This window comes from Equus asinus, unplaced genomic scaffold, assembly GCF_041296235.1.
Source record: "Equus asinus isolate D_3611 breed Donkey unplaced genomic scaffold, EquAss-T2T_v2 contig_3, whole genome shotgun sequence".
In the NCBI taxonomy this organism is placed as follows: domain Eukaryota; kingdom Metazoa; phylum Chordata; class Mammalia; order Perissodactyla; family Equidae; genus Equus; species Equus asinus.
Window position 1 is genome coordinate 456,852 of NW_027224960.1, and position 13,103 is coordinate 469,954.

At 39.2% G+C, this 13,103-nt stretch overlaps 1 pseudogene; it reads left to right on the forward strand.

The window, feature by feature from the left end:
- LOC139043584 (centromere-associated protein E-like) overlaps positions 1-13,103 on the forward strand; it is an 85,004-nt pseudogene that overhangs the window by 2,756 nt on the left and 69,145 nt on the right.

Genomic DNA, 13,103 nt, shown 5'->3' on the forward strand with positions numbered 1-13,103 from the left:
ATCATGGCAAGTGCTACCTAACCCCAGCCCTCAGCAGCCAGCCAACCAGCTGTTCTCTGTAACACTTCAGCTTGGCTCGGTGCTTTTCTTCCAATTGTCTGTGTTTCTTGGTTTAGTTTGAGCCAGGCCTTCTTGCTAGATATGTTATAAACACTAAAATTTCTCAAAGAATAGTAATAGTTTGCATTTCCTAAGTATTAACCATATGTTCACAGTAATTCTCTAAGGAAGATAATATATATTCACTTTACAGGTTAGGGAAGTGAGGCACAGAGACATCATCCACGTTGCCCGAGGTCACATAGCTTGTAAGTGACAGAACCAGGATTTGCAGGCAGTCTGATTCCAGATCCCCAGGTTCAGCCACTATGCCTCACTGCCTCTTGAAAGCACATAAGATAGCTGACTTGTGTTTTTTTGTGTGAGAACCAGCACATTTTACTTTATAGAGAAGTGTATTTTCAGAGGACCAATAAGTTGAAGAAAATATTGTGAGTTAAATATTTTATCATACCATATCCTGACAATTTTATTTCTTTGGGCAGCTACTAATTCAAAGTGAAAACACAGTTGATTTGTTTAGTTTAACTTGTGTGGTTTTTTTTTTAGATCGTGTCTTTGACAGTGATGAATCTACTAAAAATGTGTATGAGGAAATCGCAGTACCAATCATAGATTCTGCCATACAAGGCTACAATGGTTTGTATCCACTGCAGAAACGTTTTATTTAGTCTTGGGTGTGTGTTCAACAGTATTGATAGTTTTACATACTCTCGATGCTTTTTCAATCTTTGTGTGTGTGTGTTTTTGTGTCCCCAGGTACTGTATTTGCCTATGGGCAGACTGCTTCAGGAAAAACATATACCATGATGGGTTCAAAAGATTATTTGGGAGTAATACCCAGGGCAATTCATGACATTTTCCAAAAAATTAAGAAGGTAAATAGCCAAATTTCCGGTACATACGGGTAAAAGCAGTCACCTCTTGTCATGGTGGAAGGAAGCAGGTTTACAGTTCTCTTTCGATTATCCACGGGGAAGGAAGAAAGGCATAGCGTACATTTGCTTTCCCCACAGCCTTGCTTTAGAGCTTAGAGTCCTTTCATTCTTTCCCTTGAATCCTGAAGCAGTGCTGCTCCTGTCACAAAGCAGGCATTGAGGAACAAGAAATCTTAACCCTGCCTTTGAGGAGCTGTCCGTGATCGTTCAGGAGCAGGAGAGGGTAGATGTGGTGAGAAGACCAGGATAGGCAACCTAATCAGTTAAGGCGGGTTTTCAATTTGTTTTTTCCTTACTGTTTTAATGATTTTTAATGTTCTTATTTGAACATCTGTTTGTAGGGTTTTATTTTAAGCTTAGAGAGTTGGACTGGGCACCCTCTTCTTCGAATTTTATGATGCCATACTTTTCATTATTTCTGAAACAATGCTTTTATATTTCTTTTTTTTTTTTAAAGATTTTATTTTTTCCTTTTTCTCCCCAAAGCCCCCCGGTACATAGTTGTGTATTCTTCGTTGTGGGTTCTTCTAGTTGTGGCATGTGGGATGCTGCCTCAGCGTGGTCTGATGAGCAGTGCCATGTCCGCGCCCAGGATTCGAACTAACGAAACACTGGGCCGCCTGCAGCGGAGCACGCGAACTTAACCACTCAGCCACGGGGCCAGCCCCAATGCTTTTATATTTTTGTGTTTACTTTTGTCAATATAGAACCATAGGATTTTTTTTGTTTGTTTTACAAAGATAACTTCTCAAAGAATATTTTAATGTTTATTATGAGCACATCAACATTCAGTATTAGGTTTTCATAACTGGGTGATCTCTGATGTTTTTACATATGTTTTCCCCTAGTTTCCTGATAGGGAATTTCTCTTACGTGTGTCCTACATGGAGATATACAATGAAACCATTACAGACTTACTCTGTGACACTCAAAAAATGAAGCCTTTGATAATTCGGGAAGACTTCAATGTGAGTAACAGTGGCTCAAACAATACAGTTACTTATTGGGATTATAGTTCATGAACATTAACCTTTACTTTCCATTATTTTTTAAAATGTCTCCTGTTTCTGTGATTTGTTTTTTGTTTTCTTTCTTAAATGTTTATGAGATCATCTTTTAAGTGATGTGTATCATTTTGAAATGTTGACAGTTGTAATATTTTTGTGTAAGGGCCTCAAAAGAACAAGATGGAAGTATCAGGTTAGAATTTGGTGTGCTTTTGTATAGGATATAAATTGTAAATATCATAGATTTACTTCTTATTTTTATACAGAGTAATATTCTCCATTTTCTACTTTTAACTTCTACAAATTAATTCTGTAATAGTTTGCACCTTCTCTTGAGATGCACACTTTTAAGTGACTTCTATTTCTCTACTCTTCCCATCATTAACCTTGTTTCAGAGGAATGTATATGTGGCTGATCTCACAGAAGAAGTTGTTTATACACCAGAAATGGCTTTGAAGTGGATCACAAAGGGAGAAAGTAAGACTTTATGCTGTATTTCCTCAAAACACTTGTAGAATAGTAAAAACTATTCACTTGAATGTATTTAGGCTTCAAATCACACTTTTCACTTTTAAGCTACAGTAAAAGTTAATGTTTTTCTTTGGATTTTAATATATGCCGCTGAAATATGACTCATTTTTACAGAGAACAGACACTATGGAATCACAAAGATGAATCAAAGGAGCAGTCGTTCTCATACCATTTTTAGGATGGTGGGTAATTCTCTCTCTACTTGGTCTTTCCAATTAAGAAGACACTAATTTTTCTACAAGTTGCCTTTTCTGTCTAGATTTTGGAAAGTAGAGAGAAAGGTGAACCCTCTAATTGTGAAGGATCTGTCAAGGTGTCCCATTTGGTGAGTATTGGTAAACCCTGCTAATGTACTCTATGGGCCAAAGCAAAATTTAATTCAGCTGCTGGATGTTTGGTTTCATAAGAACTGTTAACTAAATAGGGAAAAACATCTATAAATTGGTAGTTTATTCTTATCGGTAGCATGAGATAACTAGTTAAAATATAGGAAAAATTCGGGGGTCTTTCTTCCTGTTATGTTATGGCTGCCATCTCCTAAAATTTAGATGTAATGGTTGTAGGAGTTGAGGCCTTTCCTAACCAGTAACAAAAGAGGATTTGGGTTTTTTTTTCCAATCTACATTTAAAACTTAAAGTAATCTTGGAATTTGGTGATTTTTTTTTAACTTAGTCTCAGCCAGTAGAATTGAGACTTGTGAGATCAACAGAAACCTAGATGGGATGGTTAAAAAATAAATCACATATTCAAGTTCGTTCTTAAGTACAATAAAAAAATACGTTTTATATTATGAGCACAATGTTTTATGGTTTTTATTTTTTTAATGAAAAAAAATTACATTTATTTAACCGATGGAAATGTTGCCACTGTTGACGATGTATTCAAAGTATGCATTCTGTAGATGGCACTCTCTTTGGTTTACAGCACAGGCCTTCCCATGCATCCTCCAAGTTGTGTTGGATCATATGCTGATTCACCCAGAGTTTCTTTTTGTTTTCAAATGGAGTGTTTCTTCCAATAAACTTTATTTTTCCCCCAAGGTAGTTTCTTTCTTTCTTTTTCTTTTTTCTTACTGTTCTGTTGGACATGCGTGTCAGTGAAAGCAAATTAAAATGAATTGAGGGGGTTTGCGGCATTCTACAGATCTGAAGAATTTATTGCAACAGGAGAAACCATTGTGGTCTTTCTTATCATTTAATTTTAACAGTCCGTAGATACTGGGACTTTTTGTTCCCCCTTAATTGCAATTTTTCTCCCAAATGGTGGGTTGAATTTATTTATTTATTTATTTATTTTTTATTGAGTTAATGATAGGTTACAATCTTGTGAAATTTCAGTTGTACATTACTGTTTGTCATTCGTGTTGTAGGTGCACCACTTCACCCTTTGTGCCCACCCCCCACCCCACCTTTCCCCTGGTGGCCACTAATCTGGTCTCTTTGTCTACATTTTTAAATTCCTCATGTGAGTGGAGTGAATCAGAGATTATCCTTCTCTAACTGGCTTATTTCACTTAACATAATTCCCTCAAGGTCCATCCATGTTGTTGCAAATGGGATGATTTTGTTCTGTTTTGCATCTGAGTAGTATTCCATTGTATATATATATACCACATCTTCTTTATCCATTCATCTGTTGATGGGCACTTAGGTTGCTTCCATATCTTGGCTATTGTAAATAATGCTGCAGTGAACATTGGGGTGCATAGGACTTTTGGAATTGCTGACTTCAAGCTCTTTGGATAGATATCCAGTAGTGGAATGGCTGGATCGTATGGTAGTTCTATTTTTAATTTTTTGAGGAATCTCCATACTGTTTTCCATAGTGGCTGCACTAGTTTGCATTCCCACCAGCAGTGTATGAGGGTTCCATTCTCTCCACAACTTCTCCAACATTTGTTAATATTAGATTTAGATATTTTTGTCATTCTAATGGGTGTAAGGTGATATCTTAGTGTAGCTTTGATTTGCATTTCCCTGATGATCAGTGATGATGAGCATCTTTTCATGTGCCTATTGGCCATCCGTATATCTTCTTTGGAGAAATGTCTGTTCATGTCTCCAGCCCATTTTTTGATCGGGTTGTTTGATTTTTTTGTTGTTGAGTTGTGAGAGTTCTTTATATATTATGGATATTAAGCCTTTGTCAGGTATATGACTTGCAAATATTTTTTCCCAGTTAGTGGGTTGTTTTTTTGTTTCAATCCTGTTTTCATTTGCCTTGAAGAAGCTCTTTAGTCTAATGAAGTCCCATTTGTTTATTCTTTCTATTGTTTCCCTTCTCTGAGTAGACATGGTGTCCGAAAAGATCCTTTTAATACTGATGTCAAAGAGCGTACTGCCTACGTTTTCTTCCAGAAGCCTTCTGGTTTCAGGTGTCACCTTTAGGTCTTTGATCCATTTTGAGTTTATTTTGGTGAATGGTGAAAAAGAATGGTCAATTTTCATTCTTTTACATATGGCTTTCCAGTTTTCCCAGCACCATTTGTTGAAAAGACTTTCTTTTCTCCATTGTATGCACTCTGCTCCTTTGTCGAAGATAAGCTGTCCATAGGTGTATGGTTTTATTTCTGGGCTTTCAATTCTGTTCCATTGATCTGTGCACCTGTTTTTGTACCAGTACCATGCTGTTTTGATTACTGTAGCTTTGTGGTAAGTTTTGAAGTCAGGGATTGTAATGCCTCCCGTTTTGTTCTTTTTTCTCAGGATTGCTTGAGCAATTTGGGGTCTTTTGTTGCCCCATATAAATTTTAGGATTCTTTGTTCTAATTCTGTAAAGAATGTCATTGGGATTCTGATTGGGATGGTGTTGAATCTGTAGATTGCTTTAGGTAGAACGGACATTCTAACGATGTTTATTCTTCCAATCCATGTACATGGAATGTCTTTCCATCTCCTTATGTCGTCATCCAATTCTCTCAAAAAGGCCTTGTAATTTTCATTATATAGGTCCTTCACTTCCTTAGTTAAATTTACCCTAAGGTATTTTATTCTTTTTGTTGCTTTTGTGAATGGTATTGTGTTCTTGAGTTCTTTTTCTGTTAGTTCGTTGTTAGAATATGGAAATGCTACTGATTTATGCAAATTGGTTTTATACCCTGCAACTTTGCTGTAGTTGTTGATTACTTCTAAGAGTTTTCCAATGGATTCTTTGGGGTTTTCTATATATAAGATCATGTCATCTGCAAACAGCGAGAGTTTCACTTCTTCCCTCCCTATTTGGATTCCTTTTATTCCTTTGTCTTGCCTGATTGCTCTGGCCAGGACTTCCAGTACTGTGTTAAATAAGTGTGTACAGTACTGTGTTAAATAAGTGATGATACATGTCTTGTCCTGTTTTCATGGGGATGGTGCTCAGTTTTTGCCCATTGAGTATGATGTTGGCTGTGGGTTTGTCATATATGGCCTTTATTATGTTGAGATAGTTCCCTTCTATGCCCATTTTGTTCAGAGTTTTTATCATAAATGGCTGTTGGATCTTGTCAAATGCCTTCTCTGCATCTATTGAGATGATCATGTGGTTTTTATTCCTCAGTTTGTTGATGTGGTGTATCACGTTGATTGATTTGCGGATGTTGAACCATCCCTGTGTCCCTGGTATGAATCCCACCTGATCATGATGTATGATCCTTTTGATGAATTGCTGAATTCGGGTTGCCAAAATTTTGTTTAGAATTTTTGCATCTATGTTCATCAGTGATATTGGCCTGCAGTTCTCTTTTTTCGTGGTGTCCTTGTCAGGCTTTGGTATCAGCGTGATATTGGCCTCATAGAATGTGTTAGGAAGTGTTCCATCCTCCCTAATTTTTTGGAATAGCTTGAAAAGGATAGGTATTAAATCCTCTCTGAAAGTTTGGTAGAATTCCCCAGGAAAGCCATCTGGTCCTGGGGTTTTATTCTTTGGGATGTTTTTGATTGCTGTTTCAATCTCTTGCCTTGTGATTGGTCTGTTCAAATTGTCTGCTTCTTCTTGAGTGAGCTTTGGGAGATTGTAGGAGTCTAAGAATTTATCCATTTCCTCTAGGTTATCCATTCTGTTAGCATAGAGTTTTTCATAGTATTCTCTTATAATCCGTTGTATTTCTGCAGAGTCTGTTGTTATTTCTCCTCTTTCATTTCTGCTTTTGTTTATTTGAGCTTTCTCCCGTTTTTTATTTGTAAGTCTGGCTAGGGGTTTGTCAATTTTATTTATCTTCTCAAAGAACCAACTCTTTGTTTCGTTGATCCTTTCTACTGCCTTTTTTGTTTCAATAGTATTTATTTCTGCTCTGATTTTTATTATTTCTCTCCTTCTGCTGACTTTGGGCTTTGTTTGTTCTTCTTTCTCTAGTTCAGTTAGGTGTAGTTTAAGATTGCTTATTTGGGATTTTTCTTGTTTGTTAAGATGTGCCTGTATTGCAGTGAATTTTCCTCTTAACACAGCTTTTGCTGTATCCCATATGAGTTTGTATGGCATGTTATCATTTTCATTTGTTTCTAGGTATTTTTTCTTCTTTAATTTCTTCAACGATCCATTGCTTGTTCAGTAGTGTATTGTTTAGGCTCCACATCTTTGTGCCTTTCTCAGCTTTTTTCTTCTAATTAATTTCTAGCCTTATAGCATTATGATCGGAGAAGATGCTTGTTATTATTTCAATTTTTTTTAAATTTGTAGAGGCTTGCCTTGTTTGGCAACATATGGTCTATCCTTGAGAATATTCCATTTGCACTTGAGAAGAATGTGTATTCTGCTGTTTTAGGATGAAGTGATCTATATATGTCTATTAAGCCCAATTGTTTTTTCATTTAGCTCCACTATTTCCTTGTTGATTTTCTGTCTGGATGATCTGTCCATTGATGTGAGTGGGGTGTTGAGGTCCCCTACTATTATTGTGTTGTTTTTAACATCTTCCTTTAGGTCTGTTAATAGTTGCTTTATGAATCTTGGTGCTCCTGTGTTGGGTGCATAGATATTTATAAGTGTTATTTCTTCTTCATGAAGTGTCCCTTTGATCATTATATATTGTCCCTCTGTGTCTCTCTTTACCTGTCTTATTTTGAAATCTGCTTTGTCTGATATAGGAATTGCAACACCTGGTTTTTTTTTGCTTGCTATTAGCTTGAAGTATTGTCCTCCACCCTTTCACTCTGAACCTGTGTTTGTCCTTGAGGCTGAGGTGTGTTTCCTGGAGGCAACAAATTGTTGGATCTTGTTCTTTAATTCATTTTGCCACTCTGTGTCTTTTTATTGGAGAGTTCAGTCCATTTACATTGAGAGTGATTATTGATTCATGTGGACTTAATGCTGTCAATCTGTTGCTCGTTATCTGGTTTTCCTGTGTTTGTCTTCCTGTGTGCTTTAGCCTACCCATTTAATACTGCACTTTCTTATGCTGGGTTTCTTAGCTTTTTCCTTATTTATGTTTTGTGGCTTTGTTGTGTTTTTTAGTTTAGTGTCTACCCTGAAGTTTGTATTTTGAATCTCGTGTATAATATAGTCTATTCTCTGGTGGTCTCTTACTTACTTGGCCTAGACTAATTTAGTCCCTTTGCTCTTCCCCTCCTAAATTATTATTTTCATTTCTTTTTTTTTTAAGATTTTATTTTTTTCCTTTTTCTCCCCAAAGCCCCCCAGTACATAGTTGTATATTCTTCGTTGTGGGTCCTTCTAGTTGTGGCATGTGGGACGCTGCCTCAGCGTGATTTGATGAGCAGTGTCATGTCTGCGCCCAGAATTTGAACCAACAAAACACTGGGCCGCCTGCAGCAGAGCGCGCGAACTTAACCACTTGGCCATAGGGCCAGCCCCGTTATTTTCATTTCTTATTCCAACTCGTGTTATGAGTTTGTAGTTAGAGTGATAAGATCCACTTTGCTTTGGTAGTTTCCTTACCTTTGTCCTAATGCTATAGGTGAATATTTGCTATCCTATTCTGGTTCTATTTATCTGTCTCCCTACTCTGTGGATTGTGTCCCCTTTCTCCCTTTTTTCTTTTTTCAGGTATGAGAGCCTTCTTGAGGATTTCTTGTAGTGGAGGACTTTTGGTTACAAATTCCCTTAACTTTTGTTTGTCTGGAAAAGATTTAATTTCTCCCTCACATCTGAAGGATATTCTTGCTGGATAGAGTATTCTTGGCTAAAGATTTTTATCTTTTAAAGTTTTGAATATGTCACTCCATTCTCTCCTAGCTTGTAAATTTTCTGCAGAGAAATCTGCTGAAAGTCTGATAGGAGTTCCTTTGTAGGTTATTTACTTCTGTCTTGCTGCCCTGAGTATTCTTTCTTTGTCTTTCATTTTTGCCATTTGTACTACTATATGCCTTGCAGTAGGTCTTTTCACATTGACAAATCTAGGAGATCTGAAAGCTTCCTCTACACACATTTCTCCCTCAATCCCTAGATTTGGGTAGTTCTCTTCTATAATTTCATTAAGAACACTTTCTGCTCCATTTTCCTTTTCCACGTTCTTGGGAATTCCTATTATCCATAAATTCTTTCTTCTCATTGAATCCGCTATCTCTCAGAGATTTTCCTCATTTTTTTAACTCTTAGTTCTCTTTCTTCCTCTGTCTGGAGCCATTCGGCCTGTATATCTTCAATTATGCTAATTTGCTCCTCTCTGGTGTCTACACAGGCATTCAGGGAGTCCGTATTCTGTTTTATCTGGTCCATTGTGTTTTTCATCTCTAGTTATTCTGTTTGATTCTTCTTTATAATTTCAATCTCTTTTGTGAAGTAACTCCAGAACTCGTTGGCTTGTTTCTCTATCTTTCTCTCTATCTCATTGGGTTTTTTGATTATAGCTGCTCTGAACTCATTTTCACTTAGTTTACCTATTTCTAAGTTCTCAGGACTTAATTCTGTGTTTTTATTGTTTTCCTTCTGGTCTGGAGCTTTTATAAATTGCTGGATGGTAGAGGAGCGGTTTTTTCACATGGTGGTAGAATTGAGTTGCAGTTACAGCCTGTTGCCACTATATGGGGGTTGAGAGCCGCATGTTTTGAGCTCTCCGCCTTCGGACAAGATGGCAGCACCCAGCATTGTTTGCCAGGGGGAGGGGCTGTTTTTCTGGCTCGCCGATCTGGATTTGGATCAGTTCTGTTTTCTGGTCTCCTGAGGCCCTGGGTTTATGGGGTCCCCACACACGGAAGCTTTCCCCCATCAGCGGGTTTCCACTATACCGGCGGCAGGAGTCCTGGGCAATCCCCCGGTCACGTGGCCCCTCCCCCACTCCTTCCCTCACCTGCGGCAGTGATCCCAGACTCTAGGGGAGGGAGCGAAGTTCTCTCCTACCCTGTTCCAGCTCCTCTGAGGCCAGCAGCAGGGTCTCTGTCCTCCGTCTTTTTGATACTCTAGGTCTCTGATCTCCTGGCATTAGGTTTATTAGCTGAAATTCAGTTTTTTTTCAGTCCTTTGTTGTAGTTTGGAGGGGAGAGAGTCCCAGGTCACCTCACCCCGCCATTTTGCTCCACCCACCCCGTCCATGAGCACAATGTTTTAGACTGTAAATCGCTTGAAGGGAAGAGTAATGTCTAATTCATCTTTATAGCCCCAACACATCGTATGTAGTTTATATTCAATACCTGTTTGTTGAATGAGTGAACATAAGCATTATGCAAACACTCCTTACCACATAAGTAAACCTCCCATTTCCTTCTTGCTGCGCTGTATCAATTCTCTCTGTTTTTGTGCTTCCTTCCTATTCCTTACCATTATTACTTTATTCTCTGTCTTCAGGACCTAAATTCTTTAGCTTGATGTGGGATACGATTTAAGATTATTCTGTTTGGGAGCTGGCCCCGTGGCCAAGAGGTTGAGTTCTCATGCTGCTTTGGAGGCCTGGGGTTTCGCCACTTTGGATCCTGGGTGCGGACCCAGCACCGCTCATCAGGCCACGCTGAGGTGGTGTCCCACATAGCACAGCCAGAAGGACCTACTACAACTAGAATATACAACTGTGTGCTGGGGGGCTTTGGGGAAAAGAAGAAGTGGGGGGGAAGATTGGTAACAGATGTTAGCTCAGATGCCAATCTTTAAAAAATAAAGATTATTTTATTTGAAAACTTCAGGGAAAAAACGAGTAAATCTATAATATGTTTATTCACTTTGAGATTTTGAAAAATCACTCAAGTATCTAATTCTAGTTCACCCCAGTTATTTTACTACACAGTATAATGTCTATTATAATAGCCTATTCTTTCTTCAGTTTAACAATAAAAAACCCCACAAAACCTAACTTCTGTTTTGTTTTCCAAACCTGGCCTGTGATATTTCACTGCAATTTTTAACTTTTCTCTTAATAATGTAGCTTTAATACTCTTGACATATTCAGTGATCCATTTGGTGACTTTTCTTGTGTTCTTTGATGTTCTATTATCTGGCGACCTTAGATATCATCAAGTCCAGCCCTCCAGCCTCCCGCTCACTCTAAGTATCTTCTTGGAAAGAAGTCTTCCCCAGAGTCATTTTCTGGCTCTTTGGAGGGAGTCTCTGAGTGTCTCCTGGCCTTTCTGGGAGAATAATATCCAGGTTCTCTTAGCTCTGCTCCGTCTCTGTTCCCTTCTGTGGCTTCTTTTCCCTACCTTTCTAACAAAAACTCAGGCGTGTTCTGTGGCCTTTCTTACTTCCCCGTTGCCCTCTGACATTTGGTTCACATTTGTCTTTTGATGACAGCCATATATTTATTTTGTCTAGAGCTCTGAGTTCTAATTCATATCTTCCTAAAGATTGTTATAATGGTGTGTCTCACTGATATCTCAAATTTTAGTGTGTCTAAAACCAAGTTATTTCTTCCTACCATGGTGAATATTCCTTTTTCCAGTATTATCAGTGTTATCCTGGTCACCTAGGCTGGAAACCCAAGTCAGTTTCACCTCATCTTTTTCTGCCTTCTCTTTTGTCCCGTCATCCCCGTTTTTTATTGATGCTACCCTTTAGCATTCCATGGGTGTCATACTCAAGTCCTCATCTCTTGAATTACTGTATCATTCCCCTGGACCTGGCCCCCATGACCTGGTTTTGCTTCTTCAGTCTGTTATGCAGATTTCTGATGTCACTAAGCTTGTGTCGTGTCACTTCCTTGGACAAGATCTGGCCACTCTTAACCAGTCTAACTTGACGTCCTTCTGCTCCATGTGCGCTCCTCTCTTAAGGATAGGTTGGGCCACTTGGTATCTTTGAACACTAATGCTTATTCCCATCTTTATACCTAAGTTCATGCTGCCTTCACCACCACTTCACCCCTTTATTATGTATCTAGGCCATCTGTGGTAGATACTACACAGGAAAGGTGAGACTTCTTTGAATGTTTTAAAGAAAGAAGTATCTGAGACAGGACTCCAAAGCAGAAGTGTGTAATCACCTGCTCATCACTGGAGGTCTCCACAGAGACAAATAATTTAAATCTTTGACTTTCTTTTAATGCATTAAGAATATTTGCGGAGGCTTTACAGTGTTCTGAGCCCAGGACTGGGCTCTGAGATTAAAAGAGTAAAGAAGACATCCCTCCATACTTACTGTCTCCATGGCAACCTCCCTAGTCCAGGCCGCCTTGTCTCCATTCACATTCCTGCCCCAGCCTCCTAACTGGGCTCCTGGCTACGGTCTTGCCCCTCTCCAATCTGTTTGCCCCCCAGGGGCCCAGGTGACCCTTGAGGAAGTTCAGTCAAGCATGTCACTCTTGTCAAAGCCGTCCAATGGCTTCCCATTGCATCCCAAAAACCCACTTCTGTACCCTATCTTGTCCCATCTCTCCTTCACCAACTCTGCCACACTGCCCTTTCCATTTCTTGAACACACCAAGCTCATTTCTGCTTTGTGACTGGTGTGCTGGTTGTTCTTTAATCTGGAGTATGGTTCCCTTGGTCTTTGCAGGGCTGGCTCCCTCTTCTCCGTCCTTCCAGATCTTAGCTGAATTGGGGGACTTCCCCTGCCATCCTGCCCAAAGAGCCTGTCCTGTCCTTTCCTCTTCCCACTTCTAACACTCTGTTTAAATTGTCTGTATTACGCTTAACATGCTATGTTTCTTATTTGTTTGTCTTTTTCTCTCCTCTCACTAACTTCCTCCTCCCCGAGTCCCACCCTGTGCAGAACATAAGCTGAGAGCAGGGTCCTCATTTGCCTGTTGCGCTGCCATATCCCTAGCACCTAACGTGCTGCCTGCAGCACGACAGGCAGTCAGTTCTTTCCAACAATATTTGTGAAATGGAAGAGAGGCCCATGGTTTTAAAGATGCTACAGTGTGGTCAGAGACGCAAATAACTAGCTCAACACAGTAAGTGCTATAATAACCAGTCATATCTATAAAGACCTCTGGGTACACCGTTGAAAGGTCAATTCATTCACGGTATAGGGAAGGAAGGATCAAGTTGACAAAGCTACACTGGGAAGGTGGCAGTTGCCTTTGGTCGTGAAGGAAGAGTAGGGGCAGACTAGAACATCAGAATCAGCGAAACACAGGGAATGGCAAAGGGTAGCTGTGCATGGTGTGGAGGGCATAGTCCGTAGTTCAGCCAGAGTTAAGAGTAACTGATGGACAGAAATGAGGCTAGAGCAACACAAGTGCCGGATTATAAAGAATCGTATTC